Source organism: Marmota marmota, unplaced genomic scaffold (assembly GCF_001458135.2).
Source record: "Marmota marmota marmota unplaced genomic scaffold, marMar, whole genome shotgun sequence".
NCBI lineage: Eukaryota > Metazoa > Chordata > Mammalia > Rodentia > Sciuridae > Marmota > Marmota marmota.
In genome coordinates this window covers 6,790,243-6,795,536 of record NW_026000079.1, presented here as the reverse complement: position 1 = coordinate 6,795,536, position 5,294 = coordinate 6,790,243, and positions in this window count along the sequence as shown.

Genomic DNA, 5,294 nt, shown 5'->3' with positions numbered 1-5,294 from the left:
TCCCCTCCCATCTTCTCTCTCTACCCCATCTACTGTAATTCATTTCTCTCTGTTGATTTTTTTTTCCCTTTCCCCTCACATCCTCTTATATGTAATTTTGTATAACAATGAGGGTCGAGCCTTTTGTTCTAGTTAACAAGGTACAATCATACTTCTTTGTGTCCTTCTCCAAAATCCTTATTCAGCCAGGATCTTTTTTATTTAATCACTACAGTTTTTGCTTTTCCTATTTTTTCTTTACTGTTTTTCATTTTGACCTAAACCCCTTCATTCTCCTAGGTGTAAGCTGGTGGTAGGTAAGGGGAAAATAAATGAATGCTAGAAAATAGATGTATGTGTGGATACCTTCTTCCCCCCTGGCCTGGTACTGTTTCACATATTCTAGGTAATTGGTTTTCAATTCTCTCTAAATTTCTATCTTTTTAGAAATAGCAGTCTCATAACTCTGTTAAGATTCCCTTTTTTATTAGTGATTGGCAGTTTACACATACATTTTTCCTGAGTGGAAGTGTTCATTTTAATCAGAAGCAATCAGTGTGATATCCTATAGTTTTCAATCCTGGCCACTTTTTTAGAACTACCTGGGGAGCCCAGGCTCACCTCTTAACTGCTGGGCTCAAGCAATCCTTCCATCTCAGCGTCCTGAAGGTGCTACCACATCCAGCTTAAACAATCATTTGGGGCCAGAAGTATAGCTCTGGTGGATTGCCTACCTAATGTGTGAGGCCCTGGGTTTGATCCCCAGCACTGAAAAAACTAAACAAAAAACCTCTTAGTGCCAGGGCCCAACCTGAGGCTAAATGAGAATATCTGTGGCATGATGCCTGACCAGCAGCATTTTCAAAATGCCCCATGAGATTTTAATATTTCATAAGAATTGAAAATCATTTTAATAGACTTTAGACTCCTTAAGGCAGAGACCTATGTGTACTTTTTTATTTGTATATGCCTCACATTTACTGAAGGGTCTTGCACATAGGAAGAGCTTGTTAAATGTCTAATGAACATAAATATTCTTTGTCTTTTGTCAATCCCTTTAAGTGTTTGTCAAACTTTTCCACTGAAGTATCCTTAACAGCAGAGAAAAGCGAAGGAACTACAGAGGTTCTGTCATTATAAGCAATCGCAGAATTTTTCTGAAGTTTCTCTTTTGTTTTTAATTAAAATTTTAGCTAAATTTTGTATTAATTGCCATTTTATCTGTTTTAGGGCCAGCACTCCTGCCCTTACTTGCCCTCACTTCACTTAATTTTTCTTTTTACAGTGTTAGGGATTGAACTCAGAACCTCACACATGCCAAGCAAAAGCTTTGCTACTGAGCCACATCCCCAGCTCACTACAGTTAAAATTGGTGTTCCAGAAATGGGGATATAGCTCAGTGGTAGAGTGTTTGCCTAGCATGTACAAGGTCCTGCCATTCCTTCCCCAGCATGTTGAGGCCCTGGGTTCGATTCTCAGTACTGTGTATGAATAAATAAAATAAAGGTCCATTGATAACTAAAAAAAAATTTAATAAAAAAATCAAGGGCTGGAGTTGTGGCTCAGCGGTAGAGCGCTCGCCTAGCATGTGTGAGGCCTTGGGTTTGTACCTTAGCTCCACATAAAAATAAATAAATAAGATGATATTAAAAAAAAATCAAAAGGGAGAGAAAGTAGGTACTCAAGTGAGATGTATCAACTTTATTCAAAAACCCCTGTTAAGTACCTTAATTGAAAAACAGTATTTAGCCAGGTCTAGGGGGAGCATGCCTGTAATACCAGCAATTCAGGAGGCTGAGGCATCTCAAAATTTTAAAAATGCTCTGGGAGCTGGGCATGGTGGAGCATGTCTGTAATCCCAGGGGCTTGGGAGGCTGAGACAGGAGGATTGCAAGTTCAAAGCCAGCCTCAGCAAGTAACTTAGCAAGGCCCTAAGCGATTTAACAAGATCCTGTCTAAAAAATAAAAAGGGGTGCGCTGGGGATGTGGCTCAAGCGGTAGCACGCTCGCCTGGCATGCATTCGGCCCAGGTTCAATCCTCAGCACCACATAAAAACAAAGATATTGTGTCCGCCGAAAACTAAAAAATAAATATTAAAATATTAAATAAATAAGTAAAAATGAAAAGGGGTGGGGAGGTGCTTCAGTGGTTAAGCACTCTGGGTTTTAATCCCTGGCACAAAAAAAAAAGGTTTGAGGGCTGTAGGTCCATGTACTTGTATAGTATGCATGATGCCATGGGTGTAATCCCCATTGCCACAGGAGGAAAAAAGAAAAGAAATTTGGGCCCCAAAGACTCAGAATCTAAAGTTTAATATTTAGGCTTCTTTATGAGTTTGGAAAATTAAAACATTGTGGCTAGGATTGTCTGGAAAGCCAGTACAAGAAGTGCATTGGCACCAAGCAAGGTGGCTCACACCTGTAATCCCAGTAGTTTGGGAGGCTGAGGCAGGAGGATTGAAAGCCAGCCTCAACAACTTAATGAGGCCCTGTCTGGGGATGTGGCTCAGTGGTTAAGCACTCCTGGGTTCAATCCAAGGGTTGGGGGGCATTGATTGCAGAGAAATAGTTTGGAAAAGTATTATGAAAATGACATATAGGTATAGATATACAGATATATAATTTTTTTTCTGCTATAGGGGATTGACCCCGGGGGTGCTTTACTTAAGTTATATCCGCAGCCCTTTTTATTTTTTAGTTTGAGACAGAGTTTCTAAGCTGCTGAGGGCCTTGCTAAGTTGCTGAGACTGACCTTGAACTTTTGATCATCTTGCTTCCGGAGTCACTGGGATTACAGGTGTGTACCACAGTGCCCAGCTATGATTTTTATAATCCTTAGGAAGGATACTTGTCATTTTATTTTCTCTCTTTAGAAAGGTGTATTTCTGTTTCTTTTTTTATCTTGGATTATTAAATATGTGTTCCATAAATTATTTCTTCAGTTTTAGGGGGAAAAGTGAACAGGTATTTTGCTTTTAGAATAATTTTCTAGGCAAGGACTTTTTTAAGCTTGCAAATGTTAACTGGGTCAATTCTGGAGTGGCCTAGTCTTCTGTCTTCCTGCCTACTAAATAAGTATTTTCTGACTATTGCATTTTACTTCTTTTTCTCTGCTTTTCTCTAATGTCCCCTCTGACCACCTTTTCTGTACATGTTTCTTATCCCAGGTTTCTCATTAACCTCTTTTAGCTTTCTGATAGTTTAAAAATAAGTTGGCTGTCAGGGATGGTGGTGCATACCTGTAATCCCAGCAACGCAGGAGGCAGAGGAAAGAGGATCACAAGTTCCAGTGATAAAGTGTTCTTAGGTTCAATCCTTCTTCCCCCCACCCCCCTACCTCCTGCAAAAAAAAAAAAAAAAAAGATTGCTTGTTCTGTTCTCTAATTACTATAGATAGGAGAGCAAATGAAAGGAGAGGAGGTGGTAAAAACTTACCATGTTTGGAGTACAGAGGAAGTCTTGCAAAGGAAACAACCTATGTGTCTGCCCAGGGACACGGCCACAAAATGCCTGTTACATAAGCAGAGGCCCTCATCCTAGGATGAGGAGATGGAGAGTGGGGGTTGCTAGGAAGCTCTGTGTGATTGGCTGGCCCCCAGACAAGGAGAGGGAAACATACTGGAAGCATGCCCAGTTGACCCCTTTTACTCCTGGTGGGCCAGCTTCTGGGTCCATTGAGTCCTACTGCCTACACATTGGTCTTGACGTAAGCTAGCTACACTGACATGTGAGTTTGCCACCCCCAGCTCCTCCCTCTAGGCAGCTCGGCTCCTTTTACATAATCAGTTGAATTTCACTAAAACTGGCAGCTGGTTTCTCCTTCATATTAGGTTGCCAGGCACCCAAACTGCAGGCTGATATGTTTACACTAAAGCTCTTGGTCTGCTAGTCCTTGAACTACCTTTGGAAGCAGAAGCATTATTAGTAACACCCTTCCTATTTAGTTCAAAGCTCTTCCTCCCTCTTTATCTATTAGAGATAGTTAAATAGATGCCTCTGCTGTAGGGACTGGAGCATTTGAAGTTAATCTGCTTTTTCAGGATGACTAGAAGGTACCCGGTAAGAGGGAATCCTCACCTAGCATCTCATAATTTTTATTTGCTTAGTGTTTTGGAAGTTAATTAGAACTGCCCAGGGAACACCATTTCTCAACCATATGTTCTTTCTATCCTTTCCCCACCTCTACCCTATGTTTTTTTTTTTATTATTATTATTTTTCTTGTTTTACCTTTTTGTTTCAGGCATTTATTTAGTAAGATGATCATCTCTGTTTCAAAACTCTTTTGAAATACCAAGAGTACCCCAGAATGTGTTTGAATTCTCTCTTCTTGCAGTTCCTTTCATCCTACTTTTAAACTGTCTTTGTTATTCCAATAGACTCCTCTTCCTAGGTGATGCTATGTTCAGATTCTCTGTCCTTTTTATAGTCCCTCAAATCCAGACTTTTTCCTTTTTACATTATATATCCAATCTTCCTTTCAGAAGCTTTTTGTGTATTTCCCCCAATATACTAGTCTCTAGTTCAAAAAGAGACCTTGACTAAACAGTAGTAAACACAGGTCTGGACAGCAATCAATACTTAGGTGTTTAGATCATTTCTTTTCTTCAGTGTTGCCATATCTTGACTCTCATTTTCCTCTTTGCTCTAGTTCTTCCTCTTTCGCCTAGTTCTTCCTCTCTCTCATTGTCTTCTTTGCCTGTAGGCTTCATAATAATTTGTCTTCTGTACTTGAAATGATTTCCATTTGAGAAACGATATTATTGCAGAGCACTACACTACAAACCTGGATTCCTGTAGCTCCATTTTGTGATCTTTGGCAAGTCAGCCTCTGAATTTTAGTTTCTTAATTTGTAAAAATTTGACATTATCTTCCTAATCAGTTTCATAGGATTGTAATTAGGATCATGGTTTTAAAAATACTATTTAAATGCTAATGTTTTATTTTAGTAAAGGTAATATAGAGGGTTTCTGAGCTAATAACTGACAGAACTGTACTGTACTGCAAAAAAAGTCCACTGCACAAGGATTAACTGTTCTAGTGCAGTAGACGTTTCTCCATCATTGAGAAGGTTCACTTTTACCATACATGTTTTAGTCAGCTTTTCATTGCTGTGGCTAAAATACTTGACAAGAATAAGTTAGAGGAGGAAAATCTTTATTTTTTGGCTCACGGTTTCAGAGCTTAAGAGCTTTAGTCCAGGGTAGGCCAACTCCATAGCTCTGGGCCTAAGGTGAGGCAGAACATTGCAGTGGAAGGGTGTGGCATCAGGAAGCACAAGATATGACAACCAGGTAGTAGAGAGAGTTCTGCTTA